The sequence below is a fragment of the Helianthus annuus genome, chromosome 15 (assembly GCF_002127325.2).
Source record: "Helianthus annuus cultivar XRQ/B chromosome 15, HanXRQr2.0-SUNRISE, whole genome shotgun sequence".
Taxonomy (NCBI): domain Eukaryota; kingdom Viridiplantae; phylum Streptophyta; class Magnoliopsida; order Asterales; family Asteraceae; genus Helianthus; species Helianthus annuus.
Window position 1 is genome coordinate 35626472 of NC_035447.2, and position 27404 is coordinate 35653875.

The 27404-nt window shown below is 39.3% G+C and overlaps 1 long non-coding RNA gene across 1 annotated transcript; it reads right to left on the reverse strand.

Moving 5' to 3' along the window:
• Positions 1 to 755: 755 nt before the first annotated feature.
• On the reverse strand, positions 756 to 27097 carry LOC118487189. Its single transcript, XR_004880698.1, has 3 exons — positions 26474 to 27097; positions 17399 to 25717; positions 756 to 810 (listed from the first exon to the last, which is right to left on the reverse strand). It is a non-coding gene; the product is annotated as an uncharacterized LOC118487189 (long non-coding RNA).
• Positions 27098 to 27404: the final 307 nt, after the last annotated feature.

Genomic DNA, 27404 nt, shown 5'->3' on the forward strand with positions numbered 1-27404 from the left:
AGTCAGCCGGATTAAACTGAGCTACGTAGTAGGGAGTAGGGTCGTCGTAATTTCGGTGCGAAACCGAACGTTGTAGAGGTATGAAGGAAGGTTGTGGGTTGTTGGGATTATTTTCTGAATCTGGCCCAAAGGAGTGCCGGTAGGATGGCGTTGAGCTGTGCGAAGTGGAATGCCTCGCTGGTTCGTAAAGATCTCTTCGTCGTTGCGGCTCTTCGCTCCTTGTCATCGAAGGATGTCTTGTACCAGATGGCCCAGCTTCTTGATCGTGATGTGTCACGATTTCTCCTCGGCCTCTACGTCCCCTTCCTCTTCCTCGGAATATAACAGGTGGCATTTTCCTGCTCCAAAACTTATTAAAAATCAAATCGAAAAATTAAAGACAAAAAGGAGTATCAATCCGAATTTGTCCTAAGTTCTTGTCTAGACTCAAGTATGTGCAATTGTGTCATTGAGATTAAACACAATAGGATAGTGTTTAATTCACTCAATGTTGGCTCTGATACCAACCTGTCACACCCCGATTTCCACGTGTCTCGCCGGTGGGCCCGGTGGGGGATTACCGTGACGATGTTGGCAACAATATAGTCAAACCACACAATTATATAATGCACAGCGGAAGCATAAGATAAATATATAAATTTCAACCTCTGATTGTAATATCAAAATGTATTACAGAAGTTGAATATCCACAGTGGATCGTAAATACAGATAAAGTATTGTTCCATCAGATACTGCAATCAAGCTTGCGAGGCTTATCCCGACGCTAGGGAGCTAATACCAGCCAATTACGTTTAGGTACCTGCACTTAATCTTTTTGGGGAAAATACGTCAGTTTACACTGGTAAATACATTCAACTGACACATTTGAAAATGTTTATTAAAATTGATTTGAATGCACAAGGCACAAACTCTTTTTAACTTGGGAAAATTCATAATGATCTTGTGAACGGTTTACATGTTCTTTTATGCGTTCAGTAGCCCGGGTCGTGCCGGGTTAAAGATTTATAGACACACCACGTTTGCGTAAAACCGTAGTATGAAAACCAACGGCTACGTCTTTTAGTTTTAATGTCGACACTTTATACCGGGTGTACGCCTACACCGGGATGTCGATGGTCGTGGCCATTTCGTAAAATGATGCCGAGGATATCCGGGACAACGGTCAATAAACCCCCCAAAGGCTTATAAGCAACAAAACTGTTTAAATGAGCCGATCATATTTAATCAATTAACCACCTAAGCGATGGAATTATATAATGCTCAATCAAGCGGTATTAATATACCGTAACCCAAGCCCATATAGGGGAAATAAGTCAAAAGTATTTACCTTTGCAAGTATTAATCCTTAATTTAGATCAAGTCACCGATAGCTTTTACTGGGGCTCCTAATCTGGAACGAATGTTTTAATTAACCTCTTAGAATCCTAACGGGTCGTTATAATGGCCGTAGCCTAGACCGGTTGGTTCCGATATATAGATATGGTTAATTCGCACGAAAAGGCGAAAACCGAGAATGGAGTATGATTTGGACCCAACAAGTTCAGAGACTTGTTTTTATATGGGTCAATGGTTCATACTCTGGATTTTGGGGTTCAAATAGTATAATTTGACCCGTATCGGCTATTGCACGAAAACTAGTTCCATGAGCCGTACCGTGTGCGCAAATAGGCGAAACGGTTAACCATAAAAGCCGTACGCTTATTTCCTAAGTCAATATGCCTTAAAAGTATTTTGGTATCAGTAGGATACCTTCCGTAATGCCCGTAACGAGTTCAAGTTTATATTATGCCCCGAAGGGGCTTTTCGGTCATTTTAAGACTTTAAAAAGGGCTTTTCGAGTTCTACAGGAAATCTGAGTTTCCCGAACAGCTTATAAAGCTTAAAATACTTTATTTATTATTTAAAACCAGTGGCAATTGGAATCGGGTCAAAAGACCTTGTAGAACTCCCGTTTTGGCCAAAAAGGGCATATTCGGTATTTACCGAACCGTAGCCATAACCGCAGGTTATGAGCAAGGTAAAAATTATTAAAAATCTTTAAAATTCCCAAAATTTTATTTTACCACAGTGGGTAAAGGTTTTGGTGACGAAAACTTGGGTTAGATGGGCGTTATGCTAATTGCGCCGTTAATTACAAAACTTTCTTAAAAGTGCGCCTTTTAGCATAACTCTCATTCTAAGCCTCGGATTGATGTGAAACTTTAGGGACATGCTTATAATTTACCAAGCAAGGTTTTGGTCCATTCACGTGTCCGAAATACTCGTTTTTATTTTAAAAGGCCGTTACGGTCAACTTTTAGGCGAATGACGGAAATACGTAAAAGACTCGGGTAACTCATGAACCGACCACAGAGGCTTATACCAACATGTGACCTGGTCCTAAGAGAGTCCTAAGGTATATTTATACCTCACTAAAACGGGTCAGAACTGAAGTCAAAGCAAAAGTCAAACTTTTGCGACTTTCGGCTCCGAACCGGTTCTATATAGTAAATGATCGATTCAAACGAGCGCAAACAAGTTTATATGCTTATTATCATATTTTATGATTGTCAAAACAGGTTCCATAACGTATACATTACAGATTATGCTTGAATCGCTAAAATAGCTTTCTGTTGACTTTTTAACCGCACGTTTGACTCGATAATTGACATAGTTAGAGTGGTGATCAGGGGGAACCATTTTAGAGGTTTAATACCCACATAAATACCAACTCATAACCATTTTTGATTCGTCATAAGACTGAACCATTTGCAAGATATTGCAATGACAATCGTTTGTTACGACGGTTGCGTTTATGGGTCATAACTAAGGAAATGTGACACCACAAAGGGTTAGATCACTTACAGAGGTTGTGTTCTTGCTTATGGAGCTTCAGAGAAGTCTTGAGAGCTTGAGGGATGATTAGTAGAAGTGTTTTTGAGTGTGTGAATGTTATGAGCCAAAGAGGCCTATTTATAGTCACACAAGACCCTCAAGATCATTACACAACATGCTATAACTGATCATGGATCATGGGCAGGTGTCCCTAAGGGGTATGGGTCGTGTAGGGGGTACCCATGCTGCCATAATTGATCAAATGATCGTTCAAGAGCTCAAAAGTCAAGAAAACATCAACTTTCTGCATCTGGGCACTTTACGCGACCCGCATGGGAGTTCCCATGCACTTTTACGCGGGTCGCTTGGGATTAGAAGTTCAGACGCGTTATTGAGGAGGCTCGCGGCCCGCCTCAACTTATGTTGAAACCTTACGCGGGTCGCGTGAGGTTATATTTTCTGGATTTTTCAAATCTTTTATAATGATTACAGAATCGGGCCATTAATAACGAAATCTTTCGTAATGATTTGCCTGACCTTTCGGATTTGAAGGGGTAACTTTGCAGTTTGGCCCTCGGTTATTTACCGATAGGGGCCTCGTGTTAATCACCCGCATTATTAAGTCCCCGGTTTATTTATTAATTATATTGGAAAGCCTTAACTTTCACTGTTGACGCTTTTAACCCTTCTTCTACGAATTCGATCGTAACTTTCTCGTTTCATATCGAAACTTCGCGGAATTTATATATATTATTTTAGTGAGTGTATAATACTGTTACAAAGTCTTGGGAACGTTAAAGGGTCACTCAGAGGTATTATTAAACATGTTGACACAGTTAACCCCTGTAGTTTGTAATCTCTCACTTTCATCCGCGTTTTGTTTTTGTACGATCTATAATCTATTCGTTCGAAGGTTTAAGCATTATTTAGGGATACTATACAGTATATTTACCCTTGTTGACATTTATAACCCTCGAATTTATATACTTTCAAGGTTTGTCAAAATTAGTCCTTTATTTATTATAGATGCCACGTGTAAACAAATGACACGTGTTAACACATCATTGGACACAAAAATTCGAGGTGTTACACATGATAAACAAGAAAGGCGAAATCGGGTCTCCTTGACGGATACCCTTCTCGCAATTAAATTCAAAAGTCGGCGACCCGTTAACCAGAACTGAGGACCGAGCCGATTTTAGAACCCCTTCTATCCACATGCACCACACCTCCGGGAAATTCATTTGCCTCATAACTGATATAAAAAAGACCCAGTTGACATTATCATATGCCTTTTCGAAATCAATTTTAAACATAAAAATCTTCTTCCCGCTCCTTTTTTACCAAGACAAAACCTCACTAATCACCAACGGACTATCCAGAATATACCTTCCCGCCACAAAAGCTGACTGGGTCTCGTTAATAATACTATCCATGACCACCTTCAATCTATTGGCCAACACTTTAGAGATAACTTTACTAACCACCCCTATCAAATTTATAGGCCGATACTCTCCAAAGTTTACCGGATCCTTAACTTTTGGAACCAAGGTAATAAAAGAAGATGCAACCCCACGATTTATCTTACCAGTGGCTTCAAACTGACGCAAAATACCAACAAAGTCAGCTTAGAAAAATTCCCAATACCTCTTAATGAATCTGAAATTGAACCCGTCCAGGCCCGGGGCTTTATCACTACCACAGCTAAATACCGCCTCTTTGATCTCCTACTCCACAAACGGACTAGTAATTAAATCCGCCTCTGCCACACTTAATTTCTTCAACCCATAGCAATTAAGCCTCGGCCTAACCTTCATATCTTCAACAAATTTCTGACTAAAAAAACGTAAAACTTCTTTTTTAATCTCCTTAGGATTTGTCACCCATTCGCCATTAACCGATAAACCCATGATATTATTAGAGACTCTTCTAGCATTAATCGAACCATGAAAAAACTTGGAGTTCTCGTCGCCATCTTTCGCCCATAAAACTCTCGATTTCTGTTTCACATCTTTTAACTTCAAAAAATCCAAGTGCTTTAACGATGAAGTCGCTTCCTGGAGAACCCAACTTTCTTCTTCAGTAAGATCTCTCTCCTCCAAAACCCGTTCCAAGTCATTAATTTCAGCACGCAACGAGTCCCTTTCCTCTAACTCGCTACGCACAGAAGCCTCTTTCCACTCCCTGATTTTAGATCGAAGAAACTTGAACTTTTTCATTAACTTCACGTCGGGATCTTCTTCAACTTCCACACTAGCCAAGGATTCTTTGACAACTTCATCAAACCCTTCCCTCTGGAGCCAAGAATTGAAGAACTTGAATGGCTTAGCTCCAAAGTTCCTGGACACAACTTTTAACAAGAGCGGGAAATGATCGGATCCCTCCCGGTTTAAAACCCGATACTTCGCATTTGGCCACTCGTTAATAAACGCCCAATCCACAAAAATACGATCGATTCTACTCATTTTATCTCCCACTAAATAAGTAAACTTACGCTATATGAACAAATAACCCCTTATGAACGTACTTTGACTAACAGACGCTATATGAACTTAGGCATTTATTTTTATCTCCGGGAATCATTTATTTCGTGAATGACTTCATTTTTCGGTGGAAATATTGCTCATTTTTTAAAACTAATTTTTGAATCTTTAAAACCAGTTTGTGAAAATTTCATAGTAGAATGATAGAGAAAACCCATTAAACAAACTATAGGATCAAAGAATCTGTAAACAGAAGATCTTTAGGTATATCACTAATTGCTGGAAACTTATATATTTTAATACACTGGACTTTTTAAAAGTTATTTGGATTGTTGTGTTAGATTTAACATATACTTCTGTTCATGTTACAGATAATGCCTATTATAATAAACGATTTTAAAATAGGGTCCTAATATTAATACATGGGAAAAACTTATTTACACATGGTGTATACGGGCCGTATAACCGTATACGGCCCGTATGAAACGAAAATTAGATTTTACCCAAATTATTTAAGGGATTTAAGGTGTCAATCACACGAGACATTTTACAGTCGTTAGGTGGTCAAATCTTTCTAAAAGTAGAAAAAAATAAAACATTAACAAGTAACAAAGATTGAAGAACAAAAAAACGTGTCGTATGACTATAATAAAAAGGAAGGGTGAGGCATTTGATGAGAGTTGTAAGGAGAAACGTTTTAATCACTTGTTTTCAACGGGGATGTAATGCAATGATTCTGCTAGTGGTCGGGCTTCTAATGCTTACACAGGGTGATAAACAACGCTGATATGAACACAAACCAACTGCTTTGTCTTGAGTCGTCGGGAAAACTTTTTCCTTAGGGGAGGGTGAGTAGTATGAGTCTGAGTCCATTGTGGTTCGTGAATGTTTCGAATCATCATAGAAGACGTGTCGGGTTCTGCTAGAAGAGTATCAGGATTTTGTTGGTTTGTTTCCAGGTAGGGTTTAGAATGTTTGAAGTATTCTTGGTTCAATACGAACTCTTCTGAAAGACAAGAATACAACGTTCATGTATCACAAGGAATGACAGATCTAAGGCAGAGAACCTGATTTAGATACACAAATTCATCACCGGTTTCTACAGCACAAGCACATACACAATTTGTTGGAAGAACCCGACATGTCTTCTGCTAGTTACTCTTTTCTTCGATTTCAACAAATCTTTCAAGGTCTTAAGTGATGGACAATTGGTTAAAATATGTAGAAGAGTTTGTGTAGAGATCTTTACGTACAAATTTGCATCATCCTTACGGTTACAAATGAAGTATTAAAAGATGTTAGTTTCTTGACAATATGGTTTCTCGACAAATGAAGTATTATCTGTCCTTGCTGCCTCTTCGGTTGGTAAAAGACATAGGATGGTTTCTAATACAGGCTCTTTTAGAGAAGCGTTGGGATTCAAGGGTTTATGAGTAAAAGATGTTAGCTTCTTGACAGTATGGTTTCTCGACAAATAAAGTATTATATGTCCTTGCTGCCTCTTCGGTTGGTAAAAGACATAGGATGGTTTCTAATACAGGCTCTTTGTCAGTTGTGGTTGATTTATAGGAGGAGGTTATGAAACGAAAATATGTTTATGCGAATTCCCAACATCCTTGCTTTATTCTCTTTAATCTATTAGAACGATCCTTGTTTTGTCACGTACATGCGTTTAATTCCCAACATCCTTATTGTATCAGACTCTCTCCCCTCCTTTTCTCTCTCTGATAACCCTAGACCCAAACCACCGCAATCCACCACGTTCTGCGAAAAAAAAACATCATCTGTTCATCATTGTTCTTAAAGATGAAGAAACGATGGTTTATTCTCTTTAATCTATTAGAACGATCCTTGACTTGAATTTGTGGATTTCGGTTGGGTCAGAAACTTAACAATTTTCACAGTGGTACCAATGTCCTACTACTACAATCCTTCCAACGCCTGATTCCGATACAACCCTCGATGTTTGTACCGGTTTTACCTCATGAAAAGGAAAGAAAGAAATTTTTTTAGAGAAGCGTTGGGATTAACGGTTTATGACTCAAAGTTAACATTCTGATTTAGATTCAGGAAGCAGATGATTAGTAGTGTTTGAGAAACTAACAAGGTAAACCTGAATTTTCAAAATTTTAGACACTTACTTGAACCGTTAGTAATGCTAGATGTCATTTTGGCTGAACCACAACCTATTACAGCACTGTATGAACCTGTGTTTTGAAAATAGGCTTTGTTCTTCGTTTATTGGATCGTTCTAATAGATTACAGAGGTTTTTACCATTTTTTACCATATGTATACGGGTCGTATACGGTTTATACGGCTGTATACTCTTGGTAAAAAAATATTTTTACCGATCGTATACAGTGTATATGATGTTTGTATACGGGCCGTATATTGTTATACGGCTCGTATACAATGGGTAAAAAATGGTAAAAAGGGGTTTATTCTCTTTAATCTATTAGAATGATCCTTGTCTTGAGAACCTGATTCTGATTTAAACAATGGAATTTGTGGATCAACAGAAATAACTGAAAATAACTCGCCATTCTCTTGCACCTGTATACATTGATTGTGGATTTAACTTGCAAGAATTGTGTCCGTCGCATGATAGAAGAACCCGACACGTCTTCTATGATGATTCGAAACATTCACGAACCACAATGGACTCAGACTCATACTACTAGCAGAAGAACCCAACACGTCTTCTGTGATGATTCGAAACATTCACGAACCACAATGGACTCAGACTCATACTACTAGCAGAAGAACCCGACACGTCTTCTATGATGATTCGAAACATTCACGAACCACAATGGACTCAGACTCATACTACTAGCAGAAGAACCCGACACGTCTTCTGTGATGATTCGAAACATTCCGAATAACTAGCAGAAGAACCCGACACGTCTTCTGTGATGATTAGAACGATCCTTGTTTTGTCACATACATGGAAAAACAAGGACCATTCACCTCTTTCAACCTACCAAAACCCGTACCGGTGATTGTTTATCCATACTATTATTCATAGCCATATTCCCACTCACAAGTTGTTGATACATATCGTCTGTTCAAGTTGAGCTTCCTGATATATATTGTTCGCAAGAAACTTTTCGTGCACTGAACCTTCAGTTGTGTACCCTTCAATCTTCTTGAGTATTTTTCTAACTTTATGCTTGCATCCACCACAGTGAATATTAACTTTGAGTGAAAGAGTTCGGTTGGTTCAGAAACTTAACAAGAGAAGCAACTAAAAAAATACAATTGATTTCTCTTCCGGTTACCAGGCCTATCATCTCCGTCTACGTTTGGTTTCCTCAACGAAGAACCATCAGCCATTATTGACTGCCGTTTGTTTTTTTTTTTTTTTTTGACAGATGTCGATTGTTGAAAGTTTGAACTGATTATTTGTTATCAGGTGAGTTTCTGCTTATAGTTCTTTCTCGGCACTTTTATATTTAATCTGATTTCTTGAAGTTAAACAACATGAATTTATAATGGCCAATAATCCATTCATAATCGTCGACGACGTCACTGCGGTTTTTTCTCTTCTGGTTACCAGGCCTATCATCTCCGTCTACGTTTGGTTTCCTCAAGAAGAACCATCAGCCATTATCAGCCCTTTTTCCTTTGGTTTCTGGTTGATTTTGAGGGTGAGGGTTTTGAATTGATTCCTGCGCTCAAGTTTCAACTAGTGGAGTGAAATATTTGTTGGAATTTGTGGATCAACAGAAATAACTGAATACAACCGGTCAAATCACACACTATATAAAGTGTAAACTTATCGTGTGTTGTAGTTTGGATAGATGACCGAATAGAGATCTGAATCAAGATTTACGTCTAATGTCCAAGTTTGATCACATTTGACTTTGTTCTTCGTTTTTTGGATCGTTGTAATAGATTAAAGAGAGTAAACCATTTTTTACCCTGAGAATACGGGCCGTATACTATTATACGACCCATATACACCATGTGAAAAAAATTTACTGGGTCATTTTTTACCCTTTAAATACGGGTTGTATACTATTATACGGCCGTATACAGAATGTGAAAAAATTTTTACCGATCGTATACTATGTATACGATGATTGTATACAGGCCGTATATTTTTGTACGACCCGTATACTATGGGTAAAAAATGGTAAAAATTGGTTTATTATCTTTAATCTATTAGAACGATCCTTGTAATCATCAACCCGGCTTTGAACGACTGTAGAACACTCGTAATCCTTAACCGGCTTTCAAACCGGACGGAATCTACGAAGAAACTGTTGGAATTTGTGGATTTCGGGTGAATAGTTTTTAGTACATACCTTTGGCTACTTTCATTTGAATATGAAGATGAAGATGAAGAAACGAGGGTTTATTCTCTTTAATCTATTAGAACGATCCTGATTCTGATTTAAACAATGGAATTTGTGGATAAACAGAAATAACTGAAATAACTCGCCATTCTCTTGCACCTGTATACGTTGATTGTGGATTTAACTTGCAATAATTGGGTCCGTCGCATGATAGAAGATACATATCGTCCGTTCAAGTTGAGCTTCCTGATGCAATTTGTTGGAATTTGTGGATTTCGGTTGGTTCAGATCTCGGAAGTACTGAACAACAAAAATAACAACTTCGGTTTCATCAGCCCTTTTTTTGACAAATCATCTGTTTCCTGAATCTGAATCTGAAAGTTAACTAGACCCCTCAAGTTGTCATTTATAACAACTAAGCGTCTGGAGAAGAGTATGTTGATATAGGAGAGTTGATGCAATTTTCCAAGCATTTTATCGTGTGTTGTAATTTTAATAAAGCAATGAAGATTAAATATGCAAACCGCATCCGTCTTCTGTTATGATTCGAAACATTCCGAATAACTAGCAGAACCTGACACGTCTTCTGTGATGATTCGAAACATTCCGAATAACTAGCAGAACCCGACACGTCTTCATAGCCATATTCCCACTCACAAGTTGTTGATCTTTGGGTGGTGATTTACTCCTGAACAAACCATGCCCACCTTGACTAGAATAGATAAGCGTATCACTCGATCCACTTACATTCGAATAACGCTGGGAATCCACAACGCTTATGGCCAGATTATTTCCTTCAATCTTGGAAAAATCAATACCTGCTTGTTTTATTATCACGAAAGTACTGAACAACCGAGATAACAGCTCCGGTATTTATCACCAACTCAACTTTAGTAGTGTTTGTTTGAGAACCTGATTCAGATACACAACGGTCTCTTTGCTTCGTCCACTAGAACTATTTGTGTATGCATTCTTTTGGTAGTTAACAACGCTAATTAGAAAAACATCTGTAAAATTAATCATATCGATTAATATAACAGGATGGATGTGACACACATAGATAGATAAGCTGTCACAGTTGGCAAGACTGTTTGTCGGGTTTCCAATGCTCACACAGGGTGATAAACAACGCTGATACAAACACATGTGTTTCGAAGTAGGCTTTGTTCTTGGTTTAATGAAGTTACACGTAACATCTAGTTATATTCAGATTTAAACAATGCCCGCCTAAACTGAGATAACGGACATCCATCAAGCTCAAAAAGAAAACTTATGTTTCCCATAGTCACAAAAGATTGCGGTTTCTATTTCGCATAGCCACCGTTTCCGTAGTAAAAAATGGTTGCGGTTTGTATTTCGCATAGCCACCGTTTTCGTAGTAAAAAACGGTTGGGTTTGCACATTCAATCTTCAATACTTCATTAAAATACCACTAGTAGAAGAACCCGACACGTCTTCATGTTACGGAGTATGTTCTAGAAATTGAAGGAAAAGGAAAAGATTTGTTGAAATCGAATTTGATAACTATAACAGCTTATTAAAAGTAGCAATCACCTCCAATCATTTCCTGGTCAAATCTCACACTATAAAGTTTAAAGTTATCGTGCATTGTAGTTTGGAAATATGACCGAATAGAGATCTGAATAACAAACTGTGGAGAACTTGTTTGTGTCGGGTTCTTCTGCTAGTTACTCGATCAAAGGACTGATCGGTAACGTTACTCTACTTGTGCTCCGATTTAAGCGGCATGTTCCGATCAACGTTGTTAAAGGTAATGAAGAGTTTAGAAACCCTAGAATGATGTTTTTTTACGAGAAAAAACGTGATACTTGAAAAACATCCATATATACGGCCCGTATACATTTGGTGACATCAAAAAACTCCCAAAATAAATCCATTGAGCCGTATAGTTTTTGCAAATCGTATACACATGTATACGGCTCGTATAACTATATACGGGCCGTATATAGTAAAATCAAAAAAACATTCTCTGCGCATTTTCCTATTCAAAAACATTCTAGACGGACCGTATATTTTGTATATGGCCCGTATACACTAGGGATGTGAAAATAAGATATAGTGGGTGTGGGAACAAGGGAGCCTTAAAATATCACCTGTCAACGTTAAATATCTTCTCCTAAAAGGTGTGAATGAACAATTTTGCCGTTGGCCAGATTAAATATAACCGAGTAAACTAACTGGGTTTAAATTAAAGGACATAAAATGTTAAAAAAAAACCTAGAATATGGACGTAATTATATGTAACTTTTTTAAGGTTAGAAAAACCAGGAATATGGACATGATTTGTAATTGTTTTTTAAAGGGCATATTTCATAGGCTAAGAGCTGATTACAAAGACTAAAATTCATAAAAAGTGTAAAAGTCATAAAACATCAAAACATCATAATGTCAACCATAAAACACATTTAAACCCACAAATAATATAATAAACATTACTAAAACATCATATCTGTGAGTTTTGTTTTGTGTTTTGGATGATAAGACTCTGATTATCTAATGATTAACATTATGTGTTTTATAGTGTTTTATATTCATAGTTATCCCAATGCTTTTTTATTTTGGTTAGTTCGGTCATAATCAAACAATTTGTTAGCTACCCTTTTTTATTAAAATATAATAATGATATATTGATTTTAGATTTCATTTATAAATGGTTTAAATCATATATGATGACAAACTTTGAATACCATATTACTTGTTTACAAATTTTCAAATGCTGCTTGTTGTGATAGAGAATCACCTATTGAAGTTTATAACGAAATAATCATGCGGAAAATAAAATGATCTTATCTTATATGAACACACTTCAACTCAAATCAGCTTTAAAGAGATGGGTACCATCTTGTTAAACGCATCACCCGTTTCAACCCATCATTTAATAATATTGTGTTACTTCACCGTCCAACCTATTACCATTTCAACCCGCTACACATCTTGCTCAGGTTCATGAACCCAGATGGTGAACCCTTGGTAGTTGCGGTGGTGTTCGTTAGCTACCCATGTGAACCAGGGTGTTGATCCTATGGGCGTTCCCACCACCCTTAGGCCGAAGGGTGTGGCATGGCACCACCCGGCCACATCATCTTCCATAGCGCCCTGGGTGCGCCAACCTCTATACTGCGGCAATGAAAGGGGGGCGCCATCTTCAGCTCGCCATTATGTTAACGGAAGAAAAGGGGGGTGCAGGTGGGGCCCACCTCTTTTCAACTATTGAAATCATTTTTTTTTTAAATTTTGTTTAATAGGGGGTTTATAACACACTCTACAAGTTAAAGAAAGAGGCTTTAAAGCCTTCTGTGTGACGTGGCATTGACGTGGCGTGATAAAACCCCTAGGGGCTTTATACCACACCCTTCAGCCATACATCCCATTCTCATCCTAAGTAAATTTTGTATTTAAATAGTAAAGGTTTATATAAATTACTTTTAGATATATGTTTATAACAATGTGAAAATAACTTTTTTATATATAATAACAACTAAGACCATCCGTAGTGGCAAAGTGAAGTGGCGTGAAGTTTACCACTTCACGTCGGATAACGCGTGCACACCACCCCCTTAGGCATGATCTTCGAAAAAATGGTGTTGGCGTGATTATGAAAATGCCGGTGATGTTATGGGTTTTCAAAAATAAACGTTGTCCAACGGTAATAAAAAAAATATTATTCATTTTTATTATTTACTTTTACCACCTGTTTAATGCCCATTCAACCCCTTTTGTACATATTTCTACAACCTCTCACTCTTATAGTCTTATTTTTTTTTATAAAAAGATACCATGTATCCATTCTGTCCCACTTTTGGTGTTCCATCTCAGCCAACCAACCCAAATTTGTATCGTTTGAACACCACTCAACCACTATCAACCTTCAATTACCGAGATTGTGATCTAAATACGATGGAGTACACACAACTGTTAAGCATGCCTCAACAATTTTTTCAAGGGCCACTCGGTTTTGCATCAAATATGAACATCAACATGGGGGGTGCGTATGGTTCCCAAGACGAAGACGCACCCGAGATCGAGACGGTGCCAGAGATACAAGCCGAGCGCGAACCCGAGGTCTCTTAACATGGAAAATGATCATATAAAAAAAGAGGTTGCCGCTCCTCGGACGAAAAAGACCTACCAACTTTGGACAAAAGACGAGGAGAACAAGCTCGCACGGGCTTGGCTCGACATCTCAGAGGATCCCGAGGTTGGTAAGTGTTATTTTTTTTATTTTAAATTGTAATTATTTCTAAAAATAAAGTATAATATTATATTTTCTAATTTTTGTAGCCAACTAAAAAAATCACTCATTTTTTGGGGAAAAAAACCCAGGCAAACTTTTTTGCTCTCGATGGGAATATCAGAACAAGGATTCGGTATCAAGCATGTGGGCCGATATAAATGGCAAATGCCACATGTTTCAAGAGGTTTCCAGCATATGAAGGACAATTGGAATAGCGGTCAAATAGACGCAGATATATTAAAAAAAAGCGTTAGAGGAGTACAACTCAACGCAAGGGACATTCACATACATGAAGCGTTGGGAGGTTCTAAGTGGAAGTTCTAAGTGGCCCAACGTACCAACCATGACGTCTCGTAGTAGGCGCAAGTCAAACCGGTTCAAAACCTCATCTTCGATTGATTCGGAAACGTCCACTTCCGATACTCGAATCGTCAATTTTAACAATCCTACTAATGTGGATGACGAGGAGCAGGAAATGGAGTTGCCCTGACCGCTCGGTAGAAGAAGTGGTGGAAAGGCGAGAAGGGGGGAGTCGTCTTCGCCCGGTGCGGAAATGAAAGAAGATTTCGAGGAGATGAACCGCCGACTTAAAGATATACGAGACATTGGGCATAGGCGTTTGGAAACATCGCAAGAAAGAAACGTTGAAAATAAAAAATTCGCCGCGATCCAAAAAACGGGGCAAATGGAGAGAGAAATCAAGTATTTGTCTAAACCGATCGAGCACCTCCAAGGAGTCGCATTGCTCCTAGCACAAATGCATAGACAACAAATCCATGATAAATCCAGACTTTAGAGCTCTATTTTTTAAGCAGTCATATGTTTTTTTTAGTACCTTTGCATGTTTTGTCTTTATTTTTTAGTATTTTAGTTAATGTTAATGTAATTTTTTCTATTTAATAAAATATTATTTGTTTTAATTTTCAAAAAATGACATTTAAAATAAATAATTAAGTAATGATTGAATCGGGGGTTATAGAGTATTATAACATTACATCATTTTTTAACTTCAAACTCCATAATGCCCTTTGCTGATTGGGATGCCACATGTCGAATAACACCAAAAGGTGGGGCTTGATCTTCAAGCCCCACTACACATGTTTAAAAACAGTAAGAGTTATAGTGAGAGGATCAAATAAGAAGTTTATTTTGGCTAGGAATGATAGGAAGCAATAAGATTATGACATGTGGCAAAATTTAAAATAAAGAGGAAGGGTATTTTAGTCAATTTTATCCAATCTTCTCCCTTCTTCTCTCTGTAACTTCAAAACCCACCATCTTCAACTTTTTCTTCACTTTCTATCTCAATAATCACTACATTGTAGTGCGATTTTCGTCACAAGTCAATGATTCAAACACCCAATCAACGTGTTCTTCAACTTTTTTGAAGAAATCCAGTTTAATTTCATACAATATCTCATTTTTTCCTGTGATTTTGAAGCGAATCACTCGATTCGTTCGATTTGATCGCTGATAAGTGTTTCTAACATTCAAATTTCGTCAATCGGTGAAGAAATCAGCTTCGATCTATGTAAGAAAATTTTAAATTGCATTTTTATGATCTGAGTTTTTGAATTGAGTCATTGCGTTTTACAAAGTAATCTTGGCGGGGGTCCGGGGGCAGCGCCCCTAGGAGCAGGGTTCAAGGGGCGGCAGCCCCTGGTGGGGTCCAAGGGGCAGAGCATCTGGCTGGGGTCGAGCTTTCTGGTTCAGAAAAAAATAATTTTTTGATTAAATTGTTTTAATAAAACTGCATCAGAAAATTTAATTTTCTAGAAATTGCCTCATTTCGTAAACAAAAATTCATTGACAATTTTTGATCTCCTGCTTCCTGGTTCAGACAATTCACAGACAAAACATAACCTGGTTCAATGCGTTTTAGAGAGAACACTTTATTTTGTGTTTTTAGGCCATGCGTTTTAGAAGAAAGACATTTTTATGTGTTTTTTGGTCCATTGCGTTTTAGAAAAACACATTTTGAAGTGCTTTTAGTCCATTGCGTTTTAAGTAAAACACATTTTATGTGTTTTCAGTCCATTGCGTTTTAGAAAGAACATCTTCTTTTGTGTTTTTAGTCCATTACGTTTTAGAAAAACACGTTTTTGAAGTGTTTTTCATCCATTGCGTTTTAGGTAAAACACATTTTTAAGTGTTTTCAGTCTATTGCGTTTTAGAAAGAACACTTTCTTTTGTGTTTTTAATCCACTGCGTTTTAGAAAAAAATACATTTTTAAGTTTTTTTGTTCCATTGCGTTTTAGAAAAACACATTTTTGAAGTGTTTTTAGTCCATTGTGTTTTAGGTAAAACACATTTTTAAGTGTTTTTTTGTCCATTGCGTTTTAGAAAGAAAACTTTCTTTTGTGTTTTTAGGCCATTGCGTTTTAGAATAAGACATTTCTTTGTGTTTTCTGGCCATTGCGTTAAAAAAAACACATTTTTAAAGTGTTTTTAGTCTATTGCATTTTAGGTAAAACACATTTTTTAGTGTTTTCAGTCTATTGCGTTTTAGAAAGAACACTTTCTTTTGTGTTTTTAGGCCATTGCGTTTAAAAAAGACATTTTTAACTGTTTTTTGTTCCATTGCGTTTTAGAAAAACACATTTTAAAGTGTTTTTAGTCCATTGCGTTTTAGGTAAAACACGTTTTAAGTGTTTTTTTTTTTTTGTCCATTGTGTTTTAGAAAGAACACTTTCTTTTATGTTTTTAGGCCATTGCGTTTTAGAAATAAGACAATTATTTGTGTTTTCTGACCATTGCATTTTAAAAATAAGACATTTCTTTGTGTTTTTGGTGCATTGCGTTTTAGAAAAAAAAGTCATTTTTTTACGTTTGTTGTCCATTGCGTTTTACGCAACTGGGTTTTCGAAAAAAAAAAGAAAATATAGCAATAGTTTACTCGTTTTAAAGATAAAAAAACGCTCGTTTTTTGTGCAATTTTTATAAAACATTAATGTAGTATGAAAAAAGTTATTAACGTTCAAAAAATAGGGGGGAATTGAAGGAGAGAGAAACTATTGTCCTGAATTGACTAGAATGCCCTTACACAAACCCACACGCCTCTTTTTTTCTCTTCAATTTCACTCATTTAATCTTAGCACTTATTAAATCAATTGATTAACCTAGCCTTCTTAGAATTTTCTTTTTTTTTATTATTATATCCTAACCCAAAAGTTATAAACCAGATTGATTATGTTTTGCCATCAAAGATCACATCACCATAACCAACTCACAGATTGATCCTATTTCGCTTACACAAACAACATTACACCACAATGGACTTGTCTTAATATGAGACTATTTCAAAACTATTATAAGCATCATTTAATTATTATAACAATTTAATGTTTGTGATATCAAATCACAAAAGAAAAAAAAATGGAATAGCTTTTCATATTTCGACATCATCCAGAAGATATATTTGATTCGTTAAATTCATCTGGAACTCTTAATTTATTAAAGAAAAACAAACATTTAAACAATATTAGGCAAGATCATTGTCGAATCCCCAAATCCCTGAAGTTGTTCAGAGATCTTGGCGGTACTAACCTTAGATTCGGTGAGCTCCGGTTCAGGTTCGTCATCTTGTCGTCATGGTGACGGTTCCTCTTGCGGGACGTCGGGTCTTGAACTGCAGCCACAGGTAGATCTAGTTAGAGGGCCCGAGGGGGTTCACCCCGTGGGCACTCCGACGCTCAAGTCAGTATCTTGTGTGATAAAGATGTTATAAGTGCAAGTAAGGGTGTAGTTTAGGGAGAGAGAGCAGGAGTAATATGAGAGAAGAGGAGATAAGAGTAACCTTTTTGTGGGGAAGTATGTTCTCCCTCTTCTTGGAGAAGGGAGTCCTCTTCATATAGTGAGACATTTGGGCCATAGCCCTAATGGGCCGATCCAAGAGTGGGCTTATCAGGACACGACCCACTCAAACCAACTAAACATACCGAGAAAGACACAAGTGGGCTCGAGCCCAGCCACCAATCTAGGGCGATGAGCCCAGACGAGGAGCCCAAGCGGGGATCCTCGTCGTCAAGTCATCCTTAGTCCAAGTCTATTCACTCATGAATGGGCGCAGGACTTGTTCAAGTCCCTGACAATCTAGGCGGGTCGTTATCCGCCCTTCAACCGTTCCCCCTATCCGTCGGGTAAGCATAGTCTACGGCACGTCATGCCAAACCAATCTACTTTGTTGTCCTTGGGGTGACCTTGCATTTAGTACTTAAAATAGTCAGGTGACCCCTTAAGTAGGGTAGCACAATACCTTACTTCAATTTATGCCTCCTTGAAGGCATTTTTTCCAATGCACTTGTTCGATAGTGCTTTCTTATAGCGTTTATGCTATTTAGACCATCTTCGCATATACTTCTTAGATGCATTTCCATCAAAGTACTCGTTCGAGAGTAATTTCTCAAAGGGCATCGACCGTGATGCCTTATTTACCGTGTTGTACTCTTTGTATTGTGTTCCTCTAATGAGGGTTTTTGTATTGCTTGAACTGTTAAAACTTTCTCATGAATTTTCTTTGTACCCTGTTTAAGTCGTTAAGACTTTCTATGGGTCGCTTTGTAACTTTTTAAGTTGGTAAAGCCTTGTATAGACCCGTTTTGTGACTCGTTTGAAACTTTGCATAAGTTTGCTTCGTAGTTTGCTCGAGTTGGTAAAACTTTCCTATGAGTTTGCCTTGTAACGTGTTTGGGTTGTTAAAGCTTTGTACAAATTTGTTTCGTAACCTGCTTGGGTTGTTAAAGCTTTCTATAGTTTGCTTTGTCACTCGTTTAAGTTGTTAGAGCTTTATATAAGTTTGCTTTGTCACTCGTTTAAGTTGTTAACGCTTTATATAAGTTTGCTTCGTAACTTGCTTGAGTTGTTAAAGCTTTGTACAAGTTTGCTTCGTAACCTGCTTGGGTTGTTAAAGCTTTGTACAAGTTTGCTTCGTAACTTGCTCAAGTTGTAAAGGCTTTGCCTAGGCCCGCTTTGTAACTTGTTTTAAGTTGTTAAAGCTTCTGTTGGGCCTGTTGTCCAATGGCGTTTGGGCCACTTGGACTTTCATATGCCTGCTTCGGCTTTTTTGGACGTAGTCGACTTAGTCCTAGCCCCACGGCCTGGCTTTGCCTTGTTTTGATTAAGGCGGCATGTCTGTATGCCTATGTACATGTTTATTTTATTGTAAGATCGTTCGGCACGTCTGTCTAGATGATCCTGTTTGACCCGTTAGCAAGGTCTTCGAACCGTTCAGGTTTTTGTTCTTCGAGAAGGGGTGGCATCTTCTCATTTTGGAAAGGTTTTATGAGCCCTTTAAAAACACCTGTTATGTAGAAGGAACCTTCCTATGTGAGTCCTTGTTAAGGGCTCTTTCCTACCCTGGAGAGATGTTGTAATTCTCTAAAAATGGGTGCCCATGGAATGTGCAACCCTCTCCTCTTGGAGAGACTTCTTCAAACGTATGCGGCCCCGAGATGGGGCTCCTCTTCTTTGGAGAGATACTTTCTAAAACACAGACCTGTGGCGGAGATCTTTTCTTTTCAAGGAAGGGATTCTTCAGATTCGAAGTCCCTTGTCAAGGGGCTCTCCCCCCTCCTTTTTTTTTGAATAAGTTGTTTAGGTGCGAAATTTTAAGGAGGATTTTTCTCATATATCATGGGATGTACTTTCCCGTCCTTAGAAGGAACTTTACCAATACTTGATCTCGTAGTCGGGTGCACTTCTGTTCGTTGAATAGACTTTTGCGATACTTAATCCCACGGGAGGGGATACCCTCCTTTTCTTGGGAGAAACCTGTTCCTGTTCGTTGAAGAGACTTACGAGACCCCTAATCACATAGGGTGGGACATCTTCATTTTTCGGAGGCGGCTCCTCCAAGACTTAATCCCCAGAGATACTAATCTCCATCGTGAAACTCCCACTTTAGTTACCTCCCACATTTAAATTTCAAATAATGACACATTGGTCCCCAAACTAATTTACTTCACATTCCTCTTGTATTTTCGTTCAATTCATCTTTTGATTAATGACCGAACGGCCCTTGTACTTCATCATTTCATATTCTCGGAAGGAGTTTCTTCGAGGCTGAATCCCAAGTGAGGGATATGTTCCTGTTTATGGAAGGGACTTCTAAAACACTTGATCCCAGTGAACGGGATACTCTTCATAATCTCGGAAGGAACTTTTCCTGGGCTTAATTCCATGGAAAGTATACGTTCCTGTTCTTGTAAGCGACTGCTGAGGTACCTTATTCACAAGAGAAGGGATTTTCTTGTTGATGGAAGGGACTTCCAAAATGCTTTAGCCTTTAGGAGAGAACAACGTTTTGTTCCGGCAGATAATGGTTCCGTCCCTGAGGAACTTTACAATTGGTGTCATCCATGTTTCTTGTGTGTTTTCAACTGCAGCTACCTCCTCTGTACTGATGGAGGGGTTAGGACTTCCACTTTGACTTCTCTTGCTAAGTGATCGAATGCTACTGAGGCTAGCTTACTGAGGGCATCAGACTTTCTGTTTCTCCCTAAGGGAATGTATTCCAGCTTAAAAGTTTTGAATACCCTGGCCATCTCTTTTACCTTTGCCACGTACTGAGCCATGGTGTTGTCTTTGGCCTCATACTCTCCTTAGTATTGTTTGACTACCAACTGTGAATCAGTGCTAGCTTCCACATGTTTTGCTTTCGTCTTTTCTGCTAGCCTCATCCCTGCTAAGAGGGCTTCATATTCTGCAGTGTTGTTGGTGTTTTCGAAGTCCAGTCTTATGGCATAGGTTAGCTCGATTCCGTCAGGGCTTATCAAAGTAATGCCTGCTCCGCTCCCTTCTTCACTGGAGGCTCCATCAGTGAAGAGTTTCCACACAGCCTTGTCTTCCTTTTCTTTCTCTTTTCTTTTCAAGGATTCCCATTTTGGGAGTTCTTTTTCTTCATCCTCAGGGACTTCTGCCAGGAAATCTGCCTGTGTTTGTCCTTTCATGGTTATCCTGGGTTTGAACTCCAAGGAGTGTTTTCCCAGTTCCACGTCCCATTTAGCCAATCATCCCGACAGCTCCGGCCTCTTGAGCACCTTTTGGAGGGGCTGATTTGTCATCCGGGTGTCCTTGTGCCCTTGGAAATACCTCATGAGTCTCCTGGATGCGAAAACAAAGGCCAACGCTAACTTTTCCATGGGCATGTAACGTTCTTCATGGCCTTTAGGTGTTCTGCTGATGAAATATATTGGTATCTGTTTTCCCTCCCGTTCCACCATCATGACCGCATTTATGGTTGTTTTTTAGGCGGACAGGTACAAGGTCAGATGTTCCCCGGGTACTGGGGTGGCCAGTGTTGGGAGTTTACAAATATAGGCCTTCATTTCTTGGAAAGCGGCTTCCGCCTCAGAGGTCCAATTAATCTTGTCCGTTTGAAGTTAGTCCTTCAGCACCTTCATGAAGGGAAGGGTTCTGTCAGCTACTTTTGACAAAAAACCGTTTAAAGCGATTAGCCTCCCGTTTAGCTGCTGGGTGTCTTTCAAAGACCTGGGAGATCGCATTTCTGCCACAGCTTGAGTCTTCTCCGGGTTAGCTTTGTTTCCGCCCTTAGTGACTACGACCCCCAAGAGTTTTCCTTGTTTTACCCCAAAACAGCACTTCCCGGGGTTTAGTTTCATATTCACATCTTGCATGGTGTGGAGGGTTTGGGTTATATCGTCTATCATGGCCATTTCGGTTAGGCTTTTGATAACGATGTCATCGACGTATACCTCCAAGTTTCTTCCCCGTTGTTCCCTGAAGAGGGAGTTCATAAATCTTTTATATGTGGCCCCAGCATTTTTAAGAATGAATGGCGTTTTGGTATAACAAAATGTCCCCTCGTCTGTGATGAAGGCGGTTTTTTCCTCATCTTCCATTGACATCTGTATTTGATGGTATCTTTTGTAGGCATCCAAAAAGCATTTCAGGGGGTATTGGGATAAGGAGTCCACTTGGACATCTATTTCTGGGAGATGATAACAGTCCTTAGAACCCAGGATGGGTACTTCACCTCCCTGACTATTCCCGCTTTGAGCAGTTTCCTGGTTTCTTCACAGGCGGCCCTCCTCTTGTTGGGACCCATGCTTCGTTTTTTCTGTTTCACCGGTTTTGCCCATGTATACGTATTGAGTCGGTGCTCAGTCAAGCTTCTCGGGATTTCTGTCATATCCCCATGTTGGAATGCAAATACGTCTATGTTGAGGAGGAGCAGTTCCTTGAGGGCACTCTTGCACTTGTCACTTAGGTGACTTCCCACTTTGACCGTCTGCTTCGGGAACCTGTCACAAAGGACCCACTCTTCGACCCCTTCTTTTCGGGGCTTCTCGGATGCTTCCACTTCAGACAAGGAAGAAATCACTTCGTGTGCAGATTTTACTTAAGCCAAGCCCTTTGGTGTCTGAAATACTAAGGCTCCGTGTGGGGTGGATGCCTGTGCTTGCAAATCTCCAATCCCGGGTCTTCCCAGGATTACGTTGTATTTTGAGGGTGCTCGGACCACTGTGAAAGTTAAGTTTATCGTTCGAACTCGATCCCCTACCCCAACTGTGAATGGGAACTTGATCTTCCCCAGGGGGTGTGACACACTGTTGTTGAATCCTACTAGAGGGATTGAATCCTCCTCAAGTCGGTCTCTTTCATCCCTGTCAAATCTGAGGAAACAATGTTCGTATGTGACTTCTACCCCAGATCCTCCGTCCACGTGTATCCTGGCCACTTTGTGGCCAGCTATCACGACTGAGATGTTGAGTGGGAGCCGTTGCACTTCGTTTTCTTCCAGGTGCGGCATTAGGATGGGAGATTCCATGCAGTCTGGGGAGCCCAGGATTCTGGCTTTTACACTCCTGGTGGTATCAAATTCATTCCTCCTTCTAATCATATCTACATCTGCCCTCCCAGGCCCCCGTGCATTTTTCCCTTTGCGATCCCCCCCCCCCTCCTTCCTTAATTTCCTTAACCAAATGGGCCAGTTTTCCTGTTTTAACCGCGGCTTCTATTTCTCTTTTTAGGTACATGCAATCATCAGTTCTATGGCCAAACCCTTTGTGAAAGTCACAATACTCATTTGGTTGTGCCTTTGGCCCAGGTTTAATAGGTGGTGGCCTTAGAAAGGAGCCCTTCGCCCTCTCAGTAGCCAATATTTCACTTGGTGTCTTGGTGAGAGGGGTGAAGTTGTCAGAGTAAGGGGATGGGCCTCTTCCCCGAGGTTTGTATGGGGAGTACGAGGGTCTTGTTCTATCATGCAACATTATATCAAAAGCGGGCTTTCGGGAGTAAGGTGTACCTTTATCAAGAGGTTTTGCAGCGGAGGTGACCCTTCGGGGTGGGGCGTCTGTCTCCTTGGCTTTACTAACTGTGTCTTTGCCCCTGAAAAAGGCTCTGACCCTGTCCATGAGATTGTCAAACGAGCGAGGAAACTCTTCCCCCAGTTTCTTGCATAGTTGTGCGTGTTTTAATCTGTTTATGAAACTGCTGACCTTCACGACCTGCGGGACGTCCTTGATGTTCATGCTTTCCTTGACAAACCTTTCTATGTATTGATCTATCCGCTCGCTGGGCTCCTCGTCCCATCATACCGGTCGAAGTTTGGAGGTAGTTTTGTTTTAGGGGGCATAGGTGCCTCTGCAATTCTCCGAGTGAACTTTGAGACTTCAGCCAGATCCCGTGGGAGGTAGGGTTGGTCCAGCAGATGAGGGTTTCTTGAGCATGACGGATCGTAGGAGGATTTCATTTTTCCCCTCTCGTATTGTCCTGCTCAGGTTCTTTCCTTCTTCAAGAGATGAACTAATAATACAGCTCAAGGGTTCTTCCTTTTTCAGGGAAGGACCGTCCAGGGTTTCTTCGAGGACCAACAACGTAGTCCAAGGAGTCTTCCGTCTTCAAGGAGAGCGTCTGGATTTTCCTTAAGGACTAGTAACGTAGTCAGACGATTCTTTCGCCTTCAGGAGGGGAGCCAACTAGGTAGCCCAGACTCCTCATTTCTTCAAGTGAAGAATTGATAACGTGATCTTCTGATTCTTTTTTCTTCAGGGAAGGAGCCAAATACACCACCCAGGCTTTTCCTTTCTTCAAGTGGAGGAATTTGTAAGGCAGTCCATGCTCCTTCCCTCCTTTTTTTCTTTTTCTTTTGTTGTTTAGATCTTCGAACATGAGAACTTATGGAGGTGCTTAATCCTTTTCGGATGAGGTAATACAAAAATAAAGATCCTTTCGAGAAGTCTTCAACGTAGAACCCAATGGTGTTATCCCATGCTAGCTCCCCAGTTCAGTGTTGTCAAGCGTAGTTGGTAATACTGAACTTATGAAATAGGCTATCCTTGAGCCCGTCTGTCTAGACCCTCGGTTGTGAATGAAGAACATAGTTACTTTTGATGAGTATCGGAAGTCTTCTAAATCATAATCACTTCTAATGAGTGGTGTCTTTATCAGAGACGCGATAGCACACAAGGATATGACCAATAGATGTATCCGGCAGATGATTCTTTGTTGAATGAGAGTAGCCCGTGGTTAGCAAAAACTCTGTCCCACAATATCCCCCTAGACATACTAGTCCCTCAGTTCAATGTTGTACAAAGGTATTTCTTGCTTTCACTAATGTTGTGTTGCTTTCTTTCTAACCGAAGCTATATCCATGTTTAAGGATGTTTAAGGTGATCACTATTTTTCAATGTCTTTTCAAAGATCATGCCTTGTTTCTCTGGTACATATCATCCAGTCCAATATTAGCCTTTGTCGACCTATCCCGTAGGTCGTGACTAATAGCTTTTTGTGTTGCTCATGTTCATGCTTCGATACTTGCCACGAAAACACTTTCAAAGAGGTAAGTCATACCAAAGATCAGTTTACTTATGTATTAAACATGTTGTGTTGTGTGTACAAGTGCTTGTGCTTGTGCCTTTTTGTGAAGACGTGATGCCATCATATCATTAAGGGGGTAGCCTACGTACCCTAACAACGTTGTAATGGGAACAATAAATCTGTGTCTAGAAGTGGTGTACGATGCAAGACTTCGGAGAAAGGCCTTGCGTAAATGTTTTGTGTTAAGGTCTAGAAAAGGACCTGGCGGAAGGGCTTGAGGCAAGACCTTGTGAAGAGACCTGGAGAATGACCGTGTAGAAAGGACCTGGGAAAGGTCCTGAGGAAGGACCGGGTGGAAGGGCCTGGGAAAGGTCCTGAGGAAGGACCAAGTGAAAGGGCCTGAGGGAGGGCCCGGGGAAGGACCATGTGGAAGGACCTTGTACTAGTAAAATATTATTATTTTTCCATAAGAAAGTCAAACTAACTTTCTTTTCATAGGGAAACTTTACCACATTGGTAAGAGTGAGGCATCACATGTTTCCAAGAAAAAAGGTCACATCCTGTCAAAAGAGTGTCTTTTCCACAAAAAGAGGGTTGTGCCATGTGCAATATGACTTGTACCTTTTCCCCTCTTTTTTTTTTATAAATAAAAATTCAAGTATTACTTGCAAGTGAAGGTTATGAAAAGCTCCTATTTTCATTTTCCTCAAAATATACATATCAGTATATTTTATTATATTGAATGTTTAGAAGTGTTAGCATGTGCTTGTACTTTTGAGATACATGTAGGTGCTCAACCATATTCCTAACTGAGAAAGTTATACTTGAACCATATTCCTGTTCCTTTACCCTTCTATTTTTTAGTTGTTAGGATAGCAAAAGTCAAATGAATCTAAGGTAATTAATACCTTTCTTATCAAGTGTATATTTTAATTTGTATAAAAAAAATTAAAAGTGTTGTTGACAGCTCATGGCAACAAAGTCACGTGCTCTATGACAGAAAAGCTTGTTAGATAAGCTTGTTGACTTCTTTTCCAAAAGATACACCTTTATTTTATTTATTTATTGTTTTTCTTTTCTTCCTTTCTGACAAAGAAATTAACTAAGTTGGTAAGTAAATAGCCACCGTATAATACAATATTACACATTAGTTAAGCTACATTATTGTAAAAGGATAAAGTAAATACCCCAGCCTTGGGGTAGTACCTCAAGGGTAGTCGGGTAGAATTCATTTTCTACATGATTTTTGATTTTTTATCACCAAAACTTTTACTTGTACGTAATTTTTATCCATAAAAAGGCAAGGTTCTAGCAGGCAAATTCATGGAGTTTCTTCCACAAATAAATTTCTAACCTTATTTCGAGACACCTACTATTTTTTATGGGTACTCACATGTTTGTACCTTATGCACTAGTTCATGTACCCCATTATTATTTTTCTTTAGTTCCCAGTGTGATGGGATGTGCATCATACATTTGTATCATGTGTACCAACAGTTGTAACTTTGTCCCTAAGAGGATATTACAGTTTCGAGTGACCAACAAAGTATGTATATGTTTTTTGTTTACATCCTCGTTCATAAAAGTGACAGTAACATGCAATGCTTCATATTCATCATTTTTGTTAAAAATGGTTTTCGAGAGCTTTGTCCCATCTAAGCAACCTTTTTGGTTTTTTTCTTTTACTTACTTTTAGTTGATTTTCTGTTATGAGAAAACAGATGTGCCATGGTTGGCACAAACTTCTAGAGGATCATTCCTCATGAAAATACATAATCTTTATCCATAAAAATATAGAAATGAAAGGATCTGTATAGACATATAGCGATATATATACTTTACCGGATTATGAGGTATGTATGCAAGAGGATTAGAACCTAGTAACCGGAGTCGAGATGCAGATCTGACCATCACGAAGAGGGCAGATCCAGCCGTTTGTATGAAGGGACCGAGGCATGCTTGCACCTGGTCCCACGGATGGCGCCAATGTCGAATCCCCAAATCCCTGAAGTCGTTCAGAGATCTTGGCGGTACTAACCTTAGATTCGGTGAGCTCCGGTTCAGGTTCGTCATCTTGTCGTCATGGTGACGGTTCCTCTTGCGGGACGTCGGGTCTTGAACTGCAGCCACAGGTAGATCTAGTTAGAGGGCCCGAGGGGGTTCACCCCGTGGGCACTCCGATGCTCAAGTCGGTATCTTGTGTGATAAAGATGTTATAAGTGCAAGTAAGGGTGTAGTTTAGGGAGAGAGAGCAGGAGTAATATGAGAGAAGAGGAGATAAGAGTAACCTTTTTGTGGGGAAGTATGTTCTCCCTCTTCTTGGAGAAGGGAGTCCTCTTCATATAGTGAGACATTTGGGCCATAGCCCTAATGGGCCGATCCAAGAGTGGGCTTATCAGGACACGACCCACTCAAACCAACTAAACATACCGAGAAAGACACAAGTGAGCTCGAGCCCAGCCACCAATCTAGGGTGATGAGCCCAGACGAGGAGCCCAAGCGGGGATCCTCGTCGTCAATCATAAAAGTTAATAAAGATGAATAACATTAAGTTTAGATTATACTTGTTACATAGTCGAGCAAATATATAAACATGAAATTGTCAGGATAAGCACGACGATGGAGAAACTCTTAATTTTTCAGATATTAAACAATATCAGGCAAGATCGTAATAAAAATTAATAAAGATGAATAACTTAAATTTGGATTACGCTTGCTACATATTTGAGCAAATATAAATATGAAATTGTGATCAACTATTGGGAGGGAAAAA